The sequence below is a fragment of the Equus caballus genome, chromosome 4 (assembly GCF_041296265.1).
Source record: "Equus caballus isolate H_3958 breed thoroughbred chromosome 4, TB-T2T, whole genome shotgun sequence".
NCBI classification, from domain to species: domain Eukaryota; kingdom Metazoa; phylum Chordata; class Mammalia; order Perissodactyla; family Equidae; genus Equus; species Equus caballus.
The window spans coordinates 75,719,183-75,746,656 of record NC_091687.1 but is presented as its reverse complement, the minus strand read 5'-3'; the positions used below and the strand labels follow the sequence as shown (position 1 = coordinate 75,746,656).

At 35.5% G+C, this 27,474-nt stretch overlaps 1 protein-coding gene across 40 annotated transcripts in view; it reads right to left on the bottom strand.

Annotated features, from left to right (window-relative positions):
• Positions 1 to 27,474, bottom strand: part of FOXP2 (forkhead box P2) — a 509,955-nt gene that overhangs the window by 465,253 nt on the left and 17,228 nt on the right. For 12 of the 40 annotated variants that reach the window (XM_070264898.1, XM_070264920.1, XM_070264921.1 and 9 more), the window contains exon 2: positions 5,688 to 5,847. The exons of the other annotated variants lie outside the window; for them this stretch is intronic. The gene's annotated coding sequence lies outside the window, so the exon portion shown is untranslated. The remainder of the gene's footprint in view (positions 1 to 5,687; positions 5,848 to 27,474) is intronic. 40 annotated transcript variants of the gene reach the window in all.

The following is a 27,474-nucleotide window of genomic DNA, read 5'->3' as shown; positions in this document are numbered from 1 at the left end:
TGATTCTAGTGAAAGTCAGTATAATATGTATCCATTGCTGGAAGGATTAGAAATTGGTATAACTTTTCTGGAAAGAAATTTGGCAATGTTCTCCATGTTTTACTCCATAATTCTATCTCTAGATATATACACTAATGAAATATTCAAAAACAGGACCGAAATATATGCAGAAAAACTGTTAATAATAGCTTTATTTATAATAGCGAAGAGTGACAGCAATCTAACATTATGGAGAGAATCAGGTAACATATGGTATAATGACCATATGATGGTCATTAAATGATACTTAGAGTTTGTTTGACCTCAAAAAATGTTTATGATGCATTAAGTTAAAAAATACATAGAAAGTTACGGTATAGGAGACAAGACTTTTAGAATGGTGGTGTGAGAAACTAGAGGAGCCTCTCACTAGGAGAAACATCTAATAAGCTGGTCAAAATTTGCAAAGACAATTATTCAAAGTCTCTGGAGAATCATCAAAAGATGTGTAACAACAGAGGAACTTAACAAAAACTCACTGAGAACGGTGGGAGGTTGTGGCTTTCCAGGCAGGGACTGCACCCATCCTCCCCAACACTGTATTCTGGATGAGCTGGCAGCCAAGTAACAGTGCCCATCTCCCTCAGCCTCCAGGTGGATTCTGATGTCCGTAAATATTGGCGATCTCATTTTCCACAGCTTTGTGCTGCAGCAAGCCTACACCAATCATGTGGTAGCAGCTGGGTGGCGGTACCTGTTGGCCCAACTCCCTCTAGGTAGGGAAGACTCAAGAGAGGCAGTCATAAAGAGTGCAGTCCCCGGTCCCCACACAGCTCTGTACTGCAGGAGAGCAGCTTTTGGCTTAGCAACTGAGTGGCGCCTCCAAACACTAGTAAAAAATTCCTCATTTCTAAGGAGCTAGATACAAGCAATCTCTTGTCTTATGGGTGAAAAGAAAAGAGAGAAGGGGGAAATGGCAAGAGAAGGGGCTGGACAAAGAGGCAAGAATTAGATGAGAAAGAATTTTGAAATTTCATACTAAAGAATATATTTTGCTCCTTCAATGATAGAAGCCACAATAAAAGTCTAGCAAGGGGAATGGCATTAACAGATGGTCCCAACTTAAGATGGTTTGACTTGCGATTTTGTGATGGTATGAAAGCAATACAAATTCAGTAGAAACCGTACATGGTATTTTGAATTGTGAATTTTAGCATTTTCCTGGTTAGCAAGATGCAGTACAATATTCTCTCGGGATGCTGGGCAGCGGCAGTGAGCTGCAGCTCCCAGTTAGCCACGTGACCATGAGGGTAAATAATCCATACACTTACAACCATTCTGTACCTGTACCACCATTGTTTTTCACTTTCAGTACAGTATTCAATAAATTACATGAGATATTCAACACTGTACTGTAAAATAGGCTTTGTGTTACATGATTCTGCCCAAATGTAGGCTAATGTAAGTGTTCTGAGCACGTTTAAAGTAGGCTAGGCTATGATTTTCTGAAGGAGTATTAAATGCATTTTCAACTCAAGATATTTTCAACTTACGATGGGTTTATCAAGACATTACCATCGAAATTCGAGGAAGATCTGTATTAGATTTACGTATGGAGTAATTATTCTGGAAACAGAGTCAAGATTGACGGGAAAAGGTAAAATAGAGAAAAGGTAAGAAATCTGGTGGGATGCCACTGGATTAATGAACTGGAGAAAAAGTAGTGGATATAAACAAGAGTAGAGACAAAAGACTTTCATCGCATGATCATATAACTTATTTTCCAAAGAGATTCCTAGTAGAAGGAGGAGGGGGCACTCTTAGTTACTCCAGGGCCAGACGTAAACTGGGACTGTTCTGGGCACACTGTGAGGAACTCACCCTGCCAGAGCTTAGGTAAGAGAAGTTCTTGGACTGTTTCTTTCTAGGAGTCCTCCTTTGGTGACCTTATCCACCCTCATCGTTTCAAATAACATCTATATACTAATTTAAAAATGTTTCTCTCCAGGTCACATCTCTGCTCCAAACTCCACTCTTATATTCAATTACCTACTTAATATCTATAATCATATGTCTCAGAGACCTCTGAAACATGTCCAAAATTGAATTTCTGATGTTCCTCCCCAAAACCTGTTCCCTCTATGGTCTTCTCCAACTCAGAAAAAGAAAATATCATCTTGTTAAGTTTTCAGGTCAAAAACCTTGACTCAACCTTAACTCCTCTCTGTGTCAAACACCGCATTCAATCTGTCAGGGAATCTTACTGGCTAAACCTTCAGAATACATCCAGATTTTGACCACTTCTCATCACCTCCACTGCTATTACTGCTCTTATTCAAGCTACTACTATCACTTCTTTGGATTCTTGCAATAAATTCCTAACTGGTTTCATCCTCGCTCCCTTCCCTGCCTTCATCCCTACCTCTCTACAGGCTTTTTTCAACACAGCAGCCACAGTGATTTTGTTAAGAGGGAAATCATATTGTGTTACCATCTATTCGGTTGTCTAGAGTAGTCCACAAGGCCCTATGTTCTCTATCCCTTAATCCCCAATTCTATCTCCTGCTACTCTTCATCCTCACTTATTCTACACCAGCTGCACTGGCATGATTGCCATTTCTCAAACTTCAAGACCGTTGCCTGCACTGTTCTCTGCCTTAGCATGCTTTCCTTTCAGATAACACATGTTGCTCTTTGCACAAATGTCATCTTTTCAGTGAGGCCTTCTTTGACCATCCTGTTTAAAATTGCAAACTCTACCCCATCACACACACACGCACATACACACACACAGTCTTTCTTTTTTATTTTATTTTTCTCAATGGCACTTACCATCATCTTACATTCTTTATCTTTTTTTTTTTCAAAGATTGGCACCTGAGCGAACAACTGTTGCCAATCTTCTCTTTTTTTTTTTTCTTTCTGCTTTATTTCCTCCCCAAATCCCCCCAGTATATAGTTGTATATTTTAGTTGTGGGTCCTTCTAGTTGTAGTATGTGGGATGCTGCCTCAACGAGGCCTGATGAGTGGTGCCATGTCCGAGCCCAGGATCCGAACCAGAGAAACCCTGGGCCGCCGTAGCAGAGCACGCAAACTTAACCACTTGGCCACAGAGTCGGCCCAACATTCTTTACCTTTTTCTGATTCATTTCACTCTTGGCTTCCTGTCATGAGACTACAGCCTACCTGACATATGAAGTTTTTGTGTGTTTGGTTTTCTGCTGTATCCTCAGTGCCTAGAGTGCACGAGAACAAATGAACTGAATGAAAGAAGAAGGGTTCAAGGATGTTTCCAACCTTCTGGCTTATGCAACTGAGGGGATGATGATATCAGGACAAAGACGGAAGGAAAAAAAATTTGGAAAATTAATACATTTCAATAGGTAATTTGAAGGAAAGTAAGAATAATTCTTGGTCATGGCAAGTTATTATTTAATACTAGTTTAACAAAGCTGATGAAAATGAAAATATTTCCTTTCCTTTTCTGAGAAAACCTATCATAAAGCCTGACATCTACATAGTCATACAATCTACGAAAACTGTCAAGCTTTATTTTAGAAAGTAATAAGTATATTTTCCATACATAAATCACAAAAATATTTAGTATGCCTTTTCCACCTAGTCCCATCCTGCAGGTATTAGACAATGCTGACAAGTGCCCACAGGGATAGTTAAGGAAAAGGACAAGTACAACATCCTTGAACGAATGGTACCTTTCCTCTCCTGAGCAACTCACACAACTATGGAGAATTTTCACAATTTCAGTTCTCTTTATAGACATAAGTAAGAATGTGTATATGAATGCTGATTTCAAGAATCTCAAAGAAGACAAGTTTTTAGTGTGGGTCTATTTAAGAGTAATCAGGGAAACATCCTTAGTTCCATGATCAGCTTGGCAATTCTTGTTTGAAACTGCAGAATTATTTTTTCTCTTTTTGCACACCTTAGGTAGTGGACCCTACTGATGTAGCTATTATATTCTAGGAAAATGAGGTAAGAAAAATCACTAATACTGCCCCAATAACCTTTTCCAAAGACGTCTCTTAGATGTTGTTTTCAAAATGGGTGTGTGCACACATGTTTTTCGGGGGACGGGGGCATTCACTAAGAAGTCAAGTTAAAAGGAATTTCCATTTTTAGTTGGTCAAACAAAATCAATATCTTCCCAATTTTGCTCAGCATACTACTTGGTCTTAATAAATGTAATTTGTAGAGTACTGAAGTAAATGGGCTCTTCTATATTGATGGGGATAATTAGAGAATAAGAGCTTCACAGACTAGAAATTCTAATGCACCCTTTTATCAAAAGCAGTCACTCTACCTCAGCCTGACAGTTAACAACATATGATCTGGTAAACAAATACTTTCACACAGAACAAAAGTGCCATTAAAGGCCAAAACTGTCAACACAAATTCCATTCTTACAAGAGAAAAAATACGTAAACTGTTGATCACCTCTGGTTGTCTTAACTAGCATGGAGGTTGTCATGGAAACATTTCTGCGAAGTTCACAGTGATGAAATACAAACACTTCCAGTTTAATTGCTATTAGGTTTAGCATACCAGAGTTTATTTATACTCAGTGTGCATTATGATAAAATGTAGTAGAAATAAAGCTTATAATGATCTAGCATAACAAGGCCAACATTTCCTTTTAAAAAATTAAATGAAAATCAAAGTCAATGGTAGCCTAAATTTCTCGCCAGAAAAAAAATGAATTCCCAGTTTCCTCAAATATATACTCTGATGTCTCTGTATTTTTTTCTGCAGGACATGATTTATGAAAATATTTTTGTATTTTACTTCTATAGCATGTGATTTACACAAATACCTACTTCACACACTAAAAATCAACACACAAAATATGTTAAAATAAAAATCCCAGAATGGCAGAAATTTAAAATTTTCTAAGTTACTTTTTTATATTAATAATATGCAGTTATAACAATTAGAAATTTTGTTTTATTTTGTGGTAATAAAACACTAGTAATGGTTTACTCAGCAACTTCTTTTTCTTAATTGTTTCCTTAAAAATAGAAAAGAAAATCTACAAAATACTGAGCAAAAGTAACATTATTAGGCATGTGTACAAAATAACACATTGATGGGATCCAATTAAATTCACACTTAAGTGTGTGGAATTTGGTGGTGTGCGTGGAATTTTTAATAGCAAGTCTTTGGTGTGTTCTAGAGAGAAATTTTCTAAAAGTTTGAACAAAGTTTTTTTTTCCCCTCAAAAAAAATAGTAGGTTTTCTTTTACTACATTTTAATGATATCCAAAAAATATACATTAAAACTAAAACTAAAAATTTTAAGTTTTTATTAAATGCCTAACATGTAATGCCTAGAAGTCAGATAATTACTATGTAGAATACTAGAGAAGAATAAGACTGTTCTTGCCTTGGCAAGGCTTAAATTCTAGTTAATGACAGAAAAGTGAAGGAATATAAAGCAATTACAGAACAGCACAAAGCAAAATACAGTTAGGGTTAAATTATGAAGTTCAGCCTATATTGTAGTATTAATCAGTAGTAAAAGAGAGATGGTAGTTTTCACAGAAAAAGCAAGATGGTATGACTTGCCGTTAGACACCATCAAATTAAAGGATACTTCATGTGAAATATTCCAAAAATACATATGAGTAGTAAAAATGCAATTTTACTACAATTTTATAAAAATACATTCTTTTAGTATCAAGTTACTTACCAGTCAAACTAAGGTCTACCATATGGCATTGACTCAAAGTCGTCCAGTGGCTAACATACTGAGTACTTGCAGTATCTCTTCAATATCCAGTAAACAATGTGTGTGATTACGGTAAAGATGCACAAACAAGTTATCAACTGTGTCTCCAGTTCTCAATAATCTGCAAGCAACACATGCAAGATAAAAATATTATCCTGGTTCACTAACAATAAAAATACAGTGCTTGCAGTTCAAAACTCTGAATTTTAGTCTGGGATTTTCCACTAAATATCTGGGAAACTCTGAGAAGTCACTTATTTCTGTAAGGCTCAATTAACAATGCTGGACTATAATATTCCTAAGGTAACTTCTTGCTCTATAATTCTAACACACCGTGTACTCAACTTCCTCCCCATCCTCCTGAACAGAAAGGACAAATGACAGTGGAAGATGTGATATCTCCAACAAAACTAAGTCAAGAGGAAATGGTTCTGGCAGCCAGAGATCTAAGGTATTTCAGACAAAAGCACAAAGAGTGTTTTTTTATGTCCTAATAAGAAATGGAGAGGATGAAAAGGGACATAAGGCTAAAGCTGCTATGAAGAAGAAAGTCATTTCAGAATACTAGAGAGCCTTTAAAATATTATGATTCTATATTTGGTTGTTTAAAAATTCTGGATTTCCCCAGAGGACTTTTAACTGGGTTTTTATCATCAGAAAGCATTTACTGAATGCCTAATTGTATGAAGTGTTACACAAAAAGATTTACATAGTCATGCTCCTTGAATCCCTGGGGCTTTTTTAAAATCTAGGTCAAACAACACTAAAATGGACATGTTCAGGACCATTCAGATAAGAGACTAAATATATTTAGCCAAGAAATGTTTTAAAGTTCAATTTTTGGAGTGTTTTGATCCTAGACTAGTGAGTAATTTGAGGGTAAAAAGAAACTTTCAGAACTAAATAGAAAATAAAATCTTTAAAAGAAATTTAATAACAAAATATTTACAGTGAAAATATAAGGCCAAGTCTAAGAATCTGCTTCACAAACAACAGGTGAGCCATTTTAGGGGAAGAAAGGAGCTTTACAAGGATCTATTTAATGGCAGTTTATATTCAGATAAGACGTGGTGACCTTAAGTTGAATTCCCTGCTCTTGATTACTATATTTTATTCTCTTCAGGGTAATATTGGGCCACGATCAACCACAGATGATTATGCTAATTAATGTGGTAGAAATGCATCGATTAGGAGTTGGAGAAAAATTCCTTAGGTTTAGCTGCACATTAAAACCGAGGTCTTTTACTGCCTCTGACGGTAAAACAGCAATGACTGTTGGAATATCCTTAAGCTTTAAAGAGCATTAAGGAGCAAAACAACACATGAGAATGTTTACCACATGCAGTTCTCTGATCAGCATTCAAATCAATTTAATCATTGGCCCTTGACCTGTCCCTAATATTCCAACATATGCAGATAACTATGTCATGCACCTGTCAGTTTTCATTGCCAAAACTAGCTATAAATTTTATACTACTGTTTTGTAACTCCTAAGATATTTAACAAGAAATATATTCATTTTATTTCCCTATTCCTTTTATTTTTATTTTCTAGTGCTGACTACAAACATATGCAGGTACTTTGATACATCATAAGGAAAACACTGGAAAGGGGAAAGAGGAAAGGAAAGGTAGGAGAAATCATGATTTTAAATTTTTTTAACCACAATAAACTTATAATTACAAATAGTCACATGACAGAACATCTCTGAGCACAATCTCCACTGATCTCTCCGCATTTGAAGAAAGCAAGGAATATTTTAGGTAAAATCCATAAACCTGTTATTCTTTTCTTTGCATGTTGTACCTTGTTGGCAACCACTTCTTTCTATTTCATCAATCCAATGCCTTTCTAATCTCTTTATATTCCCTGGATATTAAAAAAGGAAAAGCTCTGATGTCATACGCAATTGTTCACTGACAAGTAAAACTGACTGTTCATGAGTCTCACCTTCTGAATTCTGCATCTTTCATGTATCATTATAAAATAGGTCTGTCCCACCCAGAAGAAATTTCAGGCATTGTAGTAAATGGATTCTAAGGTGGCCTCCCAATGATCTCCACCTCCTGGTATTTACACCCTTATATAACCCCTTCCCCTTAAGTGTTGGAAAGACCTGTGACTTGCTTTTAACCAAGTGGATACAGCAAATGTGACTGGATGCCACTACCATGATTATGTTTCATAAGACTAATTCCCATTGGCTAGCACACTCTCTCTATTACTCTCTCCCTTAATGACCTTGACAAAGCAGGCTCTCAGATGGAGAGATCTACACGGTGAGAAACTGAGGGCAGCCTCCAGTCAACAGCCAGCAAGGAACTGAGGCCCTCAGTCCACCAACCCACAAGGAACTGGATCCTGCCAAAACACCTATGAAATTGGAAGTGGACCATTTCCCAGTTGAACCTTCAGATGAGACTTCAGCCCTGAATGACAGCTTGATTGCAGCTTACGAGCAAACCTGAAGCAGAGTACCCAGGTAAGCCATGCCTAGATCCCTGACCTGAAGATACTGTGAGATAGTAAATGTGTTGTCCTAAGCCACTAAGTTTGCACTAATTTGTTATGCCACAATAGATAACTCACATGACCGTCAACAAAAAAGTAAAGAGATTTGGGGAGAAGGAATTGGAAGCATCTAAAAGACCTACTTATAAGAGTAAACCAGAGGGTTATTTTGGTTTAATCCTTTCAAGAAGACATGGGTAGGAATATATGGCGCATTATGTCTTCCTCCACACAGCTTCCTACTCATCCAGGCTTATGTGTGCTAAGCCAATTACTGTCTGAATACTATATAGCTGCCAAAGGCTTAACTTAGGAGCTTTCACTGCAAAATTATATATGTCCCTTTGCAACCAGGTTATTCTAAAAATCTATCAATTATTTCACCTTAGCATACGTCCATGTGTCACTGTAAGAACTGTACAGGTTACTATACTATTTATTTAATAATGACTATCAACAGTTTTAGTTGCTAAAGCCAACACCTAAGTCAAAATAATATTCCAATAACATTGAGGGAGAGATATTTTATAAATCCTTCTTTATTTTCATATTTCATGAAAACAAAAGTATTTAAGAGGAGTACATACTAATCTCACTGTGACTACACATTCACACACACACACACATACACATCTGTACAGACCATATACATACACACACACACAAAAACTCATACTGAGAATGTGTGCTATTATATGTTTGAATATGTACATAAATAAACCTATCAGGCATGTATAGATTACTCAAAACTCTGGTTCAAGTGACATCTCCTCCATAATTTTTTTTCTGAAGTTCAAATTTACACCATTCCCATAGGCTACTGGTTATCTATTTAGCACTTCATTCATTTGGTCTTGCATTATACTTAGCTGTTTACACATATATCTCTCCCACTATATTTTAAGCTCCTTAAGAGCAATGCTATGTCCTCTTCATCTTTAAATCCCCCAAAGTCCTAGCACAGTGCCCTCCTTGCATGAAGTAGGTTTTTAAAGGAATCTATATGAAATTCAAGTGAGCTGTTATTTCTTCATATTAATCTCACTAAAGAAAGGTATCATTCTTCACTAAAATCAGATGTCTTTTGTTTGATATGTACAACTTTCATAGTACATATAAATGAGTGTTTTGTGAAATAAGGATAACAGTGTGATGGGCATGTGCCCAAGTTGGCATGTTACCAATCTGACACCAAGACAGAGAATCCCTCTACTGGATATCCTGCTCTAAAATTAAAAAGTGGTTGGGCTTTGTTTGTGTAGACATACAGGCTAGTGGGGAGTAAGGGCAAGAATCCTGATTCACTGAACACCAGGGATCCAAACTATGGTGAAGCTTTGTAGTCTACAGCCACATCAGATAACACAGAGAAGATTTCTGGAGGATTAGGTTGTCAAGGGATTTTCAAGATCTTTGAATTCTACACCATTATCAGTTATTATTCCCTCTCCTGAAAACTTCTAGGACTAGAAGTCCTGGCTCCTTTGCTCGCACTGTGGGTTCACATTTTAGATTAATATAACACACATGAACTGCAACCCAAGTCCAGAAGAGAAGATTCACACTCTACTTGCAGTTATTTAAGAAAATGGAATAATATTGTCTAATGGTTAACTTGCTATTCATTCTGCAATGGACTAGGAAAAACCAACTATTTCTTACTTTTTAAAATACTGAATGAATTAAAAGATCTTGGACTACATCAGTGGGCTATATAATAATATGCAAATATGAAAACCGTTCATTCATCCACTCATTTATTCAAACTTTTATTTAGTCAGAGATATAAGACAATGTGACAGATGGCTAAAAAAAATTAAATACTGGATCATGCATGTTTAGTGACAGAAATCCACAAACTGAAGGCTGAGTCTTTGATTTCATGATTGAAGTCAGTGGTGGTCAGAGAATCAGAGACTAGACCTGGTTTTGAGTTCTGATTCCACTACTTATTAGCTATACATCACTGGGAGAGTTATTTTAATGTTTATATCCTTGTTTTCTCATCCATAAAATATACGCCTCATAGACTTGTGGTGAGGATGAAAGTAATCATAAATTGTAGCAATTATGACAGTTTTTTGCACATACTCAACATACAAGATAAAGATGGTAATGATAATGATGAAGAGGAAGAAGAAAGAAGGAAAAGGAGAGAGAGAGGGAAGAAGACGAATAAGAAGAGGAAAAAGAAGGAGAAGAGGAGGAGAAGGAGGAAGAAGAAAAGAAGAAAAGAAGAAAATGTACCCTATTTTGAAGCTGTCTAACAGGCCAACCATACTCCTAGCTCACTGCCTCTTAATGTACCCCCTTGGCCTTGGACAAAGACAGATAAAAGATAGCCCCTGACCACAAAGATCTCAAAGTCTACTGGAAAGGAGATCGCTAACAATAGATAGTGTTATGTTATAATACAGACTAAAATCAGAGTCCTTTGGGAACTTAGAAAAGGAAACACACAAGTTCAACCAAATCACCAAAAAATCTCCAGATATTACAAGAAAGTCCAGGAACACTGAGCATCCACCCCTAAAAAAGAATTTGGGTTGTAAAACTAAACTATAGAATGGTTTTAACAAAGCCATTGTCATTTGATCTTCATGATTAGAATAAAAGTCAACTGCTTTTAACATGTTAGTTGTTACATTATCACTTTCAAATCTGGAGCTTGGCGTGGATAGCGTTTAACACGAAAACGACCCTAGGTTTATCAAGCAGCAAAACTAGTTTGTAACATGACTGAGGGAAGCTAGACTGTGTTATGCAATCCCCAATTTTTTCCTCATAAACCTACTTACTTTCTAGGGCCAAATAATGTATCTCCAAATAACCTCTTTGACTATGGTTAGAAGATATGTTTACATTATGCAAATTTTACAGGCAAACACACATATACAAGAAGGGATAAAAGCGGAAGAAAGGCTGACCCAAAAAAGGAAAATCAAGTCAAAAATATTTTTCTATGTCAGCTGCTAAACATGTATGCTCATTTTGTAAATTCTCCCATAATTCCATACAGAAGACCAATTTCATCTTGTCAAAAGTCTTTCAATGTATGTAAACTTCCCAGAAGCATGGATTCTGTTGTAGCTTAACATAATGTCAAAAATCTGTTTAATAAGAAAACTCTGTGTATGGTAGAAAACTCAAATACTTACTTTGCAATGCTTTTACAAATGTTCTACAAACATTTGTGTATTCAAGAATAAACACAAGATCTTTACCAAACTTTTATATTCCACACTGAATAGCCTGTTTGTACACAAAGCTGAGAGAAATAGCAAAGTTGTCCATCTAACATTTATAATGCACAAATGTGCAATATGTAACTCATCACTGAGAACCAAATTATGTTCACACAAGCATTAGCAAATACCACACTATAAATCAATTTATGATGATAAAAGATCTTCTAATTAAAATATATTTTATAATATAAGTGATAATCTTATAACAGTTGGCTTTTCCATATTGATACTTTCATTACATTTTTAAAAAAATTTTATTAGTATGTAATATACATAGTTGACCACACAAAATGTGGCAAAAGCTAAGAAATACCTGTTTGTTATAAAATTTCTAGTGACTTGTTAATTTCTTATTGTAAACTGTACTTTACCTCAGTTCAATACTAATTACCAGCTGCAAAACAAAGTAGAATAAGAACCGGTAAATAAGCCAGTGGGGAAAAAAAAAACAAGAAACCTACAAAATTAACTACAATGTTGTTAATTATGCTTACTGGAAAAATCATATACAAAAGAGTCATTTCTGCATCAAATTTATTACTGATGAATACCACACCACTCCCTAAAAATTATGTGTATTCAAATGTTACCTATCCTATAGGATATAAAAAGTCTTAGATCTACTAAGCTTTCATGCTGATCCATCAGCTTAGAAAATGTTTGTAAAAATTTTTTAAAATGCAGTGTAAACATTTCAGCCCTGAACCTTCTTTCTATGCCTTTGAACCTTCTCTTTCATGTGCAATACCTGACGGCCCACTGAGAATAGCTGCTGAAAGCCCCAAAGATGGGTAAAACAGAATTTCTGACTCAGGAAATAAAGATCAGCTGAATAAGATTCCCATATGGCAACCCAGATCAATGGAAAAGCAAGACCAGAAATTTACAGTATCTATCCTACACAGTACAACATGAAGGCTGTATTTCATTGCTGGTAACAAAACTCCCAGTGGCCAAGGAAAAAAGTAGATACAAAGATTGTAAACCCAGTAATGAGAAACTACACTTTATTTTGACATTTTGCTCTAAGTGGAATTAAAAACTCCATCTTTATTTGAAATCACTGATATGGTAAATAATTTCCACAATGAAAAACTGCATTCTGTTAAAACAACTAAAGCAGTCATGAGAGGCGGATCAATATTTAAAGAAAATCCTTACAAATTTCCAGCAACTATCATCTTAGATGACAATGGCTTATGTACCTTATGCCAAGAGAAATAATGATTTACTTTGATTTCAAGTTTTGTGAAGAAAAACTCAGAATAGATCTTTTAATACCAAAAAATTAATAATTTATAAACAAACTATAAAATAACCTAAAACATTTCATTACAAAGCTATCACGTTCTGATGGGCTCAATAATCCATGCAGAGCAGGAATGGCCTCCACAATACCCCTGCTGGATGGCACTCTAGTCAATATTTCAAGATGTTCTACATTGATTATGGTGATGGTTGCAACACTCTGTGACGGATGCAAAAAAACCACTGAGTTAAACACTTTCAATGTGTAGTATGCAAATTATATCTCAATTATGCTGTTACAAAATAAAACAATATAAATTTAAAAAAATATTTCCTTACACAGGCACTACCTCAGAAGGTAATCATTTCCCGTTTTGGACATGTTTTTACTCTCAGCATAAGTATATCTGAATGACCAGTATCGATTTGGTCGTATTCTGACTACTGAGGCTACATAAAATAAATTCCCTGCTTTACATAGCTATTCTTTAAAACATTGTACACTATCAAACCTTCCCAAGTCCCCTTAACTGTTCATTAAATAACCCGGTTCCTCATCCCAACCTTCTTATGATATTGTTGCCCAATCTTTGAAACCATGGTTACCTCCAGATAAACTTTAATTTCAGTTAAAATGTGACATTCAAAACTGAATACAGTACTACAGATATGGTTTATCCATTTCACAACACCCTCTGCATGCCAACATAGCCACCATGTTTGCGTGAGTTTGCATTAGATTTTTACAGTCAAGATCCATATAGTCACTGCCCACTATACACTTGGATATCCTACAGACTTCTCAAACTCAAAATGTCCAAAATTCAACCTATCCTCTCCCTTCCCCAACACTTCTCCACTTCATCACACTCCAAGTATGCTTCACTTCCTAACTCTCCTATATCAGTGCCTACACTAGAAATGGCTGGAAATCTGCTTTCATCCTACACTCCTCTCTCTCTCTCATATCTATCATCCAAATGACCACCCAATTCCATCAAATTTACTACAGAGTTTGAGTTTGGGCTCTAAGCCAAACCGCTAGAGTCTAAATTCTTGCTCTGCCCTAACCAGCTGTATGGCCTTTGACAAGTAACCTAGCCTCTCTCTGACTTAGTTTCCTCATCTGTAAAACGGAAATAAAACTAATACTTTCCTCATAAGGTGTAAGAATTAAATTAATTCATATGTATAAGTGGCTTAGAAAAGTGATTGGTCCATAGGGAGTGGACCATAACTGTTAGGTGCTATTATTATCACCTCCTGTCTCTCTCTCAGATCTGTTTATTAGTCTCATCACTGCTTATTTAGTCCTTCATTTTTTTTCACCAGGATTATTGTTGCAGCTTCAAAACTGATGTCTCTGCTTCCCTTCTTGTAATACTCTTGGTTTCATAACTTTGATCATGCCATCCCCTAGTTTCAAATGCTTTGATAGTTTACTACTGTCTTTAGGACAAATGCAAATTATTGAGCATGGTATACAAAACCCTAGACTATCCAGTAAATTCCTCTAGCCACATTTATCCCCTATGTTCTCCTAGCATGTGATGTTTGAGCCACACTGATCAACCTGAATTTGCTTGAATGAAATGAGAGGCTCCCAATCTTTTTTTTAAGTGAGTTACTGAAATTGGCCAAAATACTCTGAGACTCTACTGGCCATCCACCTACTTGTCCCATCTTATATATGCTTACCTTCCAGTAGAGAACAACTAATGATATGAGATGCCATCTTACAGGAATGTTTTCATGGGTTTTCTACACATCTGCTTTAGCAAGAATGATACAGACATATTCAATTCAAAGTATGGCTGGAAGATCAGCATCATCACCTGGAAGCTTGTTAGATATGTTAATTATCTGGCCCCACACAGACCTACTGAAGTAGAATTACTGGGAGTGGAGCCCACGAATCTGTTTTATAACAAGCTCTCTCTGGGTGATTCTAATTCATGCCAATATTTGAAAAGCTCTGGCGAAGATGATTCATGGTTGATTTCTGACTCATAATTAACCAACTATAAGACATGCAAGAGCCAAAAATACTATTGATACAAATATGAATTACCAAATACTTTAAGAATACAATCCTGAAAAAAACTTATAATGATGACTCTAAAGTAATCATTTATAATTCATAAGCAAAAGAGCAGCATTTAAACACCATGACCAATTTAAGACAGCCTAGCTGATATACTGATAACAAAACATTCTGTGAGAAAATGTTGGTAATTCCAGCCACCTGTTTTTCGAGCACGACCAGTTGGAGCTCTACAATTTACCAAGTATTTGTCGCATTCTGACTTCCGACAGAATATTGTAATTCTCAGTAGACGCTAATAGTGAGCTGAATTTTGGTAATGAATGCTGTATTATTGTGAGACTTAATATCTAACTTAGGTTATTAATAAGTAGCCCTTAATTGTTCACAAAAGTAAAAACCTATATACATTTTCTTCACTCAGAATGAAAGAATGGACTTATCATTTGAGGTTAACTTAACTCTAAAATGGACTCTCCTTGCACACCAGAAAGTGGCCAACCACTTTGAGAATCACTGCTTTAAAGAGCCAGAAACACCTTCATCTCCAACCTTTGTAGGTGTATCAAACTGCCTGTAACAATTCAAGGTTCTCCTCTGGGAAGCCTCTCCTCTCCTCACTCACCCACTCTGAGGTAGCTGTCCCTTCTCTGTCTTCTCTAGCATCCTGTGCAAACCTCTGTAACGGTACTTCTGGTGTAGTGAAATAATGTTAACTTTTGTGCTTGTCAAGATCTCTTCAAAGCTTGATTCTGCCTAGGTAAAGAAAGGAGTAGTCAAAAAAATTCTAGACTGATATATAACCAGTCATTTACTATACCTGTCTATTCTTAGCTTTATCACATACACTTTCTATCTTCAGCCATTTTGAAAACCATTAATTTTTCCCATTTTGAAAATCATGCTTTAATGATGACAAATTTCACACAGAATAAGAAATTATGCATAAGGACAGTAGGAGTAGCATAAATTCTCTATTAATTCATTCATAATCTGGAATGAGAGCACAGTTTCTATTAAAATTTCACATTCCTTTTTGCCACTCTTATTCATAAATGTTACAAAACACTCAACCACTGTGAACCCAAGAAAGAGTAAGTGGAAATATGGTAACAGGCTATGGTAGAAAGAGAACTATACTGGAAAACAAAAGATCAGGTTTTAATCTCAGCTTGACTAATGAATACTGGTTAAAATATCGTAACAACAAGGCCTCAGATTTGCCAACTCTAAAAGTTTAAAGTACTAGATGTTTAAGATCTCTCTCCATGGGAATAATGACAGTACTTGTCTCACAAGGTGGCCATAAAGATCAAATAAAGTAATACATATACAATATATCGTAAACATTCATACAGCACTCATTATTACAATTCTATGACAATAAACAAGGGAATACAGTTGGCCTTCCACGTCCACAGATTCCACACTCTCAGATTCAACCAACTGTGGATTGAAAGGCCTACCACAGTTGGATCTGTACTGAACACACATAGACTTTTTTTCTTGTCATTATCCCCAAAACAATGCAGTATAATAACTATTAATATAGCATTTACATTGTATTAGGTATTATAAGTAATCTAGAGATGATTTAAAGTATAGAGGAGGATGTGCGTACGTTATATGCAAATATTGCGCCATTTTACACGAGGGACTTGAACATCCCTGGATTTTGGCACCCGCAGGGGGTCCTGGAACCAATCTCACACAGATACCAAGGGACGACTAGATACAGTGATTTGCCCCAAAGTAGAATTTACATTTGTTAAACCAAAGTAAAAATTTTCCCTTGAGATGATAAAATTATCTTCACCTGCCAGGCTTAGGGGACGAGTTCTCTGGATGCAGACTCTTCTTACAGCTACTGAGATCTACTCTAAGTACACATAATATAAAAAAAAATAGGAGGATTGTCCCAGCTTCCACAGGTATTTCCCAAAGGATCATCTTACTGGGACTTGAGACTGACAGTACGTAGAATGTGGAAGGCATGAATACCCTTGAGGAAGGGGAGATGAAAGGCCCAAAGCTTTAGGAGAAGATGATTCTCCTGTGGAGACAACATCTCCAAACTTCCTCACATTATCTCTAACCACACTTCTTTCACCTTAATTCTTAAACATAATTACCCCATGCATTTTAAAATTTTAATCTCATATACTTTACTATTATTTTTGCTTAGTTTTATATTTCCTTATCTAACATTCAGCTTCTATTTTTTAAGTGTTACATTTTTATTCCTTAAACTCTTACACTTATTTCTGGAATTGTAGTCCTAGTCTTTTTTATTTCCCCCTATTGTTCTCATGTATAGCCAGCATTTTAAATGTCGTTATAGCTATCACTTTGAATGTCTGAAATATTTTCAATTTTTTAATTCGATTTCTAATTTCAATAACATTTTAATCTTCTTAACCTTCCTCCTCCATTGTCACTGCTGTATTTCATTTACTATTTTTTTTATGACTTGTCTTTATTATGGCCAGTAAAAAGCAAGTCCAGAAAAGGGCTAAAAGTAAAGAAAGTCATTTTAAGTCAGAAAGGATGGCAGTTTCTTCCTTGCAACTGCTCTTCTGCCACTCTGATTCCCCAGCAGAGTCCTTGGCCTGGTCCTGGATGACTCTCCAAAGGACTTTATGCACCCAGGGGATTAAGCCAATCCACAGAAAAATTCCCTCCCCCAGTGCGGTAACACTAACTCTGCAAATGGCATCTGGATTTGCTCCAATGATGTTATTTGTTAGCTTCTCACAATATCAAGGCTTTATATGAGCCACAATGTCTATTTTCAAATTCGTAATTCCAAAATATGTAACCAATAGACTTTGGGTCATTTCCCTAAGGGAACAAGGAGATACTGTAACCGGAGGGATGATATGAAAATAAGTGTTTTATCACTTTTCTCACTTTTATTGTAATAGCTGCTATGTTGGAGAACCTACCATAGAGGTGTAAAAGGGTCCATGAAGAACTCATTCATTCATTCAACAAATATATATTAAGCAACTACCATGTGCCTGCACTCTGGTGGGCACTTGAACAGCAGGGAAAAGAGGAGATAAAATATGAAAAGCCACACACCAGAAATATGTACAGTTAATATATATTTTGGTAGACTATTTCATTAGCCAGGCAAGAGGAGAGAGTGTCTTAGACTCTAATGGTGGTACTGAAGATGGGGAAAAGTTGACTGACTGAGGTGAATTTTGGAAGTTAAATTGACAGTTAGTATTCAATGATTCAAAAGAAAACAACTGCATAAGTTATGTTTTTTTCTGTTACACACAAGGTTTATAAATTTTCAGTTGCTTAAAGCAGAGAACTTTATTGACTTTTCTTTATTTCAGCTCATCTTTCATGATTTCAGACTTTCTATTTTGTGACTATTTTCGATCTCTGATTCTCTAATACAAGTCAAAACTTTAGAATGATATAACTTCAATATTTTCAGGCAGACAGACTCTCAAGTCCACCAACCATCACTATCAGGTTCATTCTGGGAGCTGAACATCAATAACTATAAGGCAATGAGGAGCTGGAAATAACACAATTTTTTTTCTTGAAATAAAGCACTCTCTTATATTCCAATCAAGAAACTCAAAGAAGAAAGAGTATCCAGGAAGAAATGCACGATACACTGTTGGAAGCATTCATCTGCAGCACAAGAGAGAAATTAGGGATTAAAAACATAAATTTGGGGTTATTCTTTCAAAGGTTTTAAGAAAAGTTGTGGAAATAAAGTCAAATAGATAACTGTGTAATAATGAAATAAAGAAGAGTACTATATGTCTTAGTCCCTCATATTCAAGCTCACAGAGTCATACTTTGATGATGTATCTTTGGGCTTTACAGAAATAAACATGAGACCCTTCAGAAGATCTGCTGCCAGAATGTGGTCGAGATATAACGCCCTTTCTCACTCATTACTCCCATGTAAGGCCTGACATGAGAAATTTCTCTTAGAATTTAGTCCAAAGAATGGCATTCCCTCTCCTGAAGGATGCTCTTCTTCCTTCGTCTTCAAAATGAACACTGTATAACTAACTACATTCCACTTTCATTATCAGGAAACTCAGAGCCAAATAAGGAGCTTAATTAACTATACGTCTCTATGTCCTGCATCTTGGTAGACATCTTTCATTGTTCTGACTTTCTACACTACATCATGTATCTGAATAAGTTCCTGTATCTTTTATCAATTGCTGCATAACGAACAACCCCCAAACTTACTGGCTTAAAACAGCAATTTATTATTTCTCACAATTCTGTGAGTTAGCAGTGTGGTTCTACTGACATGGCATGAGCTCACTCATGCAGCTGCATTCACCTGGTAGGTTGGCTGAGGGCAGAGCTCACTTGAGCCTGCTGAGCCTTGAACAGGCTACATCTATCCATGCGGTCTTTCATCTTTAAGGAGGTGAGACTAGGATTCTTCACACGGTGACAGCAGCATTCCAAGAAGGCAAACGCCAATGTGCAAGCACTTATCAACACTCGACTTGCATTCCATTTGCTTGTGTCCCATTAGCCAAAGTAAGTCACATACACAAGCCAGAGTCACTGTGGAAGGGTGTGGATACTGGAAGGCACCACTGCAGGCCATTAATGTAACAATCTACCATAGGAGCTCCCTACGTGGGCTGTTACTTCTTCTTCTAATCCTTCTAATACTTGAATTTTGAATCATATTATTCTTTAACAAAGTTTTTTTCCTATTTGCTCCGTATCTTATCTTTTTAAGAGCTAAAATATCCTTTATGGGTGTTCTAAGCTCCTACTAGTCCAACATATCAGTGAATGAATGCCTATGTAGGATTCAAAAGTATTTTAAAATTTAAAATGCACCATATGCCACAGCAAATGCTCACTCCTAAATTCTTAAAGCTCTCGTGGAAGAAAAAAAATTCCTTTGAATTTAAGCACAAAAGCCTTTAAGAAAACACCAGGGCCAGTTAGTTCCCCCACCAGGAAGAAACGAATCATTCCACTGTTGATGTCCCATGCTCAAATTCTTGAGGCACTTTGCAACTCTAATCGAAACTGAATGTATTATCATACAAGTGTCCAAAATGCCTAAAATCTTGAAGTTAGGAAAAGAACCATTATCTTCTGGTTTCCATACCAAGACTCCAATGAGCAAGAAAGGAAGAGGCTGAAAAGCATAAAAACGTTAATTCAAAAACAGCAAATAATAAAAACAAAACGGCAAAAATCGCCAAAGGTAAAAATAAGAGAAATTAATTAAACTTGTTTCATCTTACAAGCTGTTATTATTTTTAAGATGCCCTATGATAAGACAATTTAAAGAGCAGCTGATAAGAAAAAAAAACTGAACTTTTAAAGACATGACTATACTTTCTGTGATTATTTTTATTTTATTTATTATTTTTTAAGGAAGATTAGCCCTGAGCTAACTGCTGCCAATCCTCTTTTCGCTGAGGAAGACTGGCCCTGAGCTAACATCCATGCCCATCTTCCTCTACTTTATATGTGGGACGCCTACCACAGCATGGCGTGCCAAGTGGTGCCATGTCTGCACCCGGGATCTGAACCAGTGAACCCCGGGCTGCCGAACGTGCGCACTTAACCACTGCGCTACCAGGCCGGCCCTGTCATTATTTTTAATATGGATTTTTTTATCCTATTGGCTTTTTTTAAACACCAATTTAAATTCAAGATTGTAAGTTTTTGTGAAAATGAATGTGTTTTGGAAAAAGGTTTGTGCACATGTGACTTGAGGGGTGGGTGAACTGCAATCAAGTAGGGCAGTCTCTTTGGATGGTGGGGTTTGCACTATGACCAGAGATAGCACACATAACTACAAAAAAGTCAAGACAGCCCTCGAGTTGCAATTATGATGCCAAACAAGATGTTGTTCTGTGAATAGGTGGCAAATGCTTCAGAGATTTTCCACCAGGGGAGACAAAATGTGGAACTTTACTTATGCACAGAAGACTTCTTTTTTTTTTTTGGTTAAATTAGGCCAACAGCAGAGTTATTTTTAGATTACTTACTTCACTTTCTCTTCTTAATGGGCTGGTATACAAAATAGGACAGAAAATGCACCATATGCCACAGCAAATGCTCAAATCCTAAATTCTTAAAGCTCTCATGGAAATAAAAGAGATCTCTATCTTAAAATATGAGATTTCCATTCAGATAAAATTAAGACTATAAATATTCTAACAGATATTTATCAGTTAGCAACAAATAAATTCTATACACCTTGTTTAAAAAAAAACACAGTATTTTGGAGAATTTTTTTCCTTTAATCATTTTTAGTAAAAATAAACAAGTTGTAAGAGAAGAGCTAAAGTGTGAATGAATGTGTTGACTTACATTTATGATTAAAAGTTAACATTTAAAGCATACAGCTTTTTCAAATTCTATAATGACTAACATAGTTCTTATTTCCTAAAGTTACAAAATTTAGATGACTCATCTACCTGCTCTTTCATAAAGTCAATCTAAAGTCTCTTCAGGTACTCTCAATTCTGGAGAAAGATAAACTTTCAAAACTTACTCTGCATTTCAACACAATGCATTCTCATTTTATGACTGAAAAACTATGCTCCACAAGACTATATTGTTATTTTGATTTATAATATTATTACAAATGATGAAGATGAGACAGAATGTGTGACATTAAAGGCATATATATGCACATAATATATGATATTGTAATAAAAATAACTGATTTAAAAAATTCTACCCACTTTTATCAGTGACATATATATAATTCAAACTATATTATGAAATACAAAATTTATTTTTAAATAGATTAAAAAGTCAATAAATATCATTATATAGCAAAACATTCACCATGTTCTTTGTAATGTCCTGATTTTACTGAAGCAAACAAAATTGCAAGACAACAAAAAATTGACACCTCTTTGACGTCTAAGCTACTGGACAGAGTTTACAATCAGGCTGAAGAATACAAAGTGCTTATTCCCTCAAAAAAGAATCAAATAGAAAATCTAAAGTTTTGGTATTCTCTTGTTTATTATTTTATTAAATTATAATCTTGTAAGTACTTCATATGTTAAATGTACAGGTCTATCTTTTTTCCCTAAAAACTGGGCAGACAAATATTGCAGATATAGTTTATCATTCTATGTAACCCAGTTTTAACAAGATTAAATGTAGCAATTAGATGAAACATTTTTAAACTAATATACTTATTTAGGCATATAGAAATTAATTTCTGAATAACACTGGTCTGCTGATAAACTGTAATTTGCCAATAAAACAATTTTAACATATAATCTCAACAGATAAATTTATGATGCAAACTAGGAAACTACAGAATATTATGATTGTTTAATGTTGTTAGACTAATAGTACTAATGAAATTCTGTGTACGAAGAATACCTTCAACATACATGCTAATGCTTACATTTAAAAATACGCAAATAATCTGAATTTTCATACAATCATAAACATCTGAATTCAGAGATATAACCTCTAAGAATAACCAGATCTAATGGAGCGAAGAATAAATTAGGCTGAATAACAGAAAATAGTTCTTAAAACTTTAAACGACTCATAATATCCTGCAAGAAAAGTATTAACAAAAGCAAAAACTGAATTACTAAAAACATCAATGTCTGCTTTTAGAGGAGCGAAGCCTCAGAGTGGGGAAGAGGAGAGACATGCTTATATGCATCCAGAACTTCACCATGCTTTGTGCCAGACACTGCTCTTGGTCCTGAAGTTAAAACTTCACATCTAAATTGCAGTTAGGTAATACTGTACAAAGTCAGGTGAAAGACGCCCAATAAGACCAACTTGAAGGTAACAAACAAAAAAGAGACTACGTCCCAAAAATAAAGATCATAATGCTAAACTTTTATTGAACACATACTGTTTTTTGGTTCATACATTTTTTTTCTTAGTCAAGTAAATAATACACGTGGCAAGTATGTGGAAAAAACTTTAAAGCAGCAGCAAAATATACTGACATTCATCTGAGATTATGTGACTGTGTCTAAGCAATTGAGCTTTATTTTTACTTTTCTCTAGTGGCTAAATTTACGTTGACACTACTCAACAATAATTTCACCATATATTTACTTTAGAATTTTACTAAAGTGGACCTCTAAGTAAGTACAATGGAATACCAACATTCTATATTTTATGAATAGATACTTCCAGGGCTGGACTGGATCTTCAAAAACACCATTACAGAACTTGTGTATTGGTTTAAATTCATCCATTATTCCCACTCAAAAAGAAGTCCTGCCCATGATACAATATTAAGAATAGTCTCCACACACACACACAGTAACCACTTTTGAGCATGTGCTTTTCATTAGGGGATCACTAACATATGCTCCCAACATCAACGAGCTAAATATGTACCACTTGCCAAACCTTTCTTCCACTGAGCACATATCTCCTCAGTAAATAATTATTTCCAGACAAATGGGAAAGGGAATTGTGTTTCTTTGACTAAATTATCCAATGTACTTTCCTAGAACTGAAGGAGAAGGAAGAGACATGAATATGAAAGTATCTTTAAAATGCTCTTCCTTAGTGCTTCCTTAGTGCCTGAAACCTATTAGGAAAAGTCCAATATTTTCAACCTACTTCCTCAATGGACACACGTAAAACGGTAGTTGATAGAATACATAGGATAGTATATTACAGGACCACAACAGTACTCTGTGAGGATCTCACATCATAGACGACAATGGTCTGGACCATCAGACACAAAGGAGACAATTCCAGTTCCAATAGAAAGTGGTAATTAATTAGCCTTATTATAAAAATAGAAAATTACTCCATTTCAGAAGCAGGAAAATTCTCTTCCTAAATTTAAAACATAGCCAAGCTAAGAGTAAATTCCCAACTTAGTTGTAGGTCCGGGAAGAGGTCCTCAGAACAGGAGAGCAGCAACTCTGCAAAAGAAATTATCTAAGATACTAAATTCAGTGACATGGAAATCATTCTATCCAAACCCATTATAGGAATGCAAGAAAAAACACTAAAAGGAGAGTCAAAATGATATCAAGAAAGGAGGAAGATTTTGACTTTATTATATAAGACTGTCAACAAAGCGTATCTCTCCAAAAAATGAGACTTCAATGTAATGATGAATTTATTAATCTAAAAACACCATGTCTAAAGCCAATCAATAAGGTCTAAGGATTTGATAAATATAAAAAAAGAAAATATTGGAAAACTGAGACCATCAAAATAAAATGGGGCAACATCTAATTTTGCCACAGCTAATAGCTTCAGAGAACTTCATGAATAAACAATTGTAACTTCACTTGCAAATACCACAAACAAAATTCAAAATTAATTTTTAAGTTTCAGGTTTCAAGTTTCCAAGGCTATACTGTTCAGGCAGAGACAATATTTGACTTCTGAGCACATCCACAAAGTCAAATTTTCCTCTAAAGAATATTCCTGGATCAGCTGTTTGTAACTTAGCTGCCTGACCAAAGGGGGCAAGAAATGAGGAACATGATATATTTGCTTCTGGTAAATTGCATATTTCCCTTTCTTCCAGTTCCTCAGAATTCACAGGGTCTGGTATGAGGGATGCTCCCTTAGCAGAACGGGTTGCTTCATCCTAAACCCTGGAACTCTATTTTTTAATATGAAAAACATACAAAACAAAGCCAACAAACAAAACACTCCTGCAGAAAAATAGCCGGGGGTGGGGGAGGAGCTAGGAAAAAAGACAGTCACAAGATTCATAGTTGTTGTTGAAGGGAGAGCATCTACCAACCAGCAGTTACTGTGTGGGGATCTTTACAAATACTATTTTTAATTCATACCAAAAAACTATAAAATCCACTATATACAATTTTCATCCATATTTTACAGACGAGAAAATTAGGTTCAGAGATCAAATAACCGGCCCAAGATCACACAGCCAGCACATGTCTGTCCATCTGTCTAACACCAAGCCCTCCTCTTGCCATGACGTCAAGCCCATGCCTCAGTTAATATTCCTGCTGGACCTCCACTGTGTGCACCCATGCTACAAAGAGCTACAAAAGAAATAGAATACATCACTTTCATCCACCAGGTAGTTAACATCTAAGAGCATTCTGAAGATTCAGATGCCAATTCATGAGAAGCAACGCGGTAGATACTATTGAGGAAAGGGCACTAGGCCAGGGAGATGGAGATGACTCACTTACTCTGGGCTTTGCTATTTACTAGCCATATAACGTCGGGTAAGTAATAATTTCTATTATTTCCTCATCTGCAGAGAACACATAATATAGTATCTGCCTTAACTATCTTACAGAATTAGTTCAAAGATCCAATTAGATAAAAGCCTTATTAACAATAAAATGTTTTAGAAATACGAAATGCTAATACCGCTATTCAAGTGTCCAAAGGTCAGTACAGAACTCTGGGTAGACATCTGAATTCAGCAATAAAAGGATGAGCTAAATCACTTTGTTTCCCCCTCCTTTGTTTTCTCCTTGTTTCCCCCTACGTTCTGCTGTTTTGGCTTGCCAAGTGAGCTAGTGTTCTAAGGGTGAGAGATTAATCAACTAGTTCTAGCTCCTGCTCCCTGCACTGCCCATGGACTCTAGCTAGCTGCATTCTGAAGACGGGGGCCTATGACCAAACCACTTTTCTTTGCTACAATTGCACCAGCAAGCCAGTACGCCTACTGCTAGCCAAAAGGCAAGACAGTCCTATTTTCCACTTCTTCATCTATTTCTTTTTCTCCCTCTTCATCAGCAAGCTTATAAAATTAAAACTTCACCCTCCAGTGTCCAGCCTACCTGCAAACCCAAAGCTGTACCTTCAAATTATAAATTCTTTCTGTCAACTCAGAGAAAAGTATGAGATGACACATTTACCTAAGAAGACTGGAGGAACTAGGTTCAGAAATCAGGTGCTTAAGAGATTCTCTGAGGAGATGGAGAATTTGCAAAACAAGCAACAGCCTTTGGCTGACCAGGAAGTTTCACGAACTAATTTGTACCAACTACAAGCATTTAAAATAAACTAAATTAATTTTCTGTCTTAAATACTAGTATCAGAACATAATTTTCTATCAATTTTTTCATTGCAAATTAATCAATATTTAGAACATTCTTTTTCTCTGGGAAGAATTATTCCCAATTCCAAACACTCAATTCACAAACTCAGGAAGGCTGTCTAGACTTCAAATATGTGTGATTGCAAACGACTTACTGAAATTCTTTGGATACTTCCCAAATTTTCATTTTATTTAATGTGATTTTAAGCCAACCAAGATAATGCCTATACTGAGCTCAGCAAAAACAATAGGGCAAAAAACTTTATTTTAACTGAAATGTCACAGGAGAAATTTATACATAACTTGACAAACTAAAATGCCTCAGGCTTTAAACACACACACAACACAACTACTTCTATACCTTCTCAATCTCTCTCTTTCTCTATCTCTTCCCTTCTCTGTCTCAGTCTTATTTTAAAGGAAGCTAATAAGTATTCTCTCCTTTCTGTAATTTCCTTTCCAGATGTGAAATTGTAGACTTCTTTTGGATTAGTACTAGAAATGCAAAATGCTCACTGGGTCAATAAAAATATTGGAAGTGAAAATTTTGTTAGAACTTTAGAGGTTATGAATTTATTTTACAGGAGTAGTTATATATTTTATATTCTAAATCAAAATTTTATTTCTGATGACCAGTGAAATTTGCATTCCACTTCAATTCCCTATTTTCCCGGAAAAAAAAAAAAAACCTTTAGAAATGCCATGTAATATTTTACTCTGGTGTTTGTGAAAGTGTGGTCTTCATAACTCCTTATTTGAATCATGTAGGACATTTTCTAAAAATGCAGATTCCTGGTCCCTCTCCAGAGCTACTAACAAATCAGAAAAATCCAGGTCAGACCTGGAAATCAGCATTTTAAGTTTTCCCCAAATGATCCTTATAACCAGCAAAATTATCACAAATGAATTTTTTCATTTATTTAAATTATATTTAAGATATTTCAATAGCAACATCTATAACATTTTATAAACTTACTATGTTAAGCATGTTAGAAGGAAGATGATTTTTTTCAACTAATATGCTAAATATGCTTGGTTTGTCATAATTTACTTAGGTACTTTACAAGGGAGAACTGAAACGCCACATCAAAAAGCACACTAAATTTCCTTTAACTTTTACCACCACATATTGAAATTTAAATTAATTAAGAACTATTTATGACTAAATGTTCTTGTTGGAAAATGTGATTAAAAAAGAGAAATACTATACATATTATATATATAGTATAGCTCTTTATGGAAATAAAGGTTATAAATATACATATTAATAGTTTTTCAATTAACTTTTCCTTAAATTTGTATTGTCTACGTCATCGAGCAATATTTTTTACCTCTAGTTCTATTTCCTATTCTCTATTAACATTTTCAAAAAAATAAAAAGAGAAATCCACTCTCTGAGAAAACCTGTAATAGTTCATTGGTTCTGTGTATCTCAGCAGCCCCCATACCTGACTGCATTAGGTCTTTTTGCACTTTTCGTTTTTTAGGTCACACAAATACTGCAAGCAATGTAATGCAACCGCAGGCTTGTCTGTATTTTCTCATACAGCCAAGGCCTGACTTATAAATATTTCATTTATTGCTGTCTTAACTCTAAAAGAGATTAGCCTGTATTTTTTCATGCTTTATCTTGAAACCTCTCTCTTCTGAAAGCGATTCTGACCATGTTTTTGG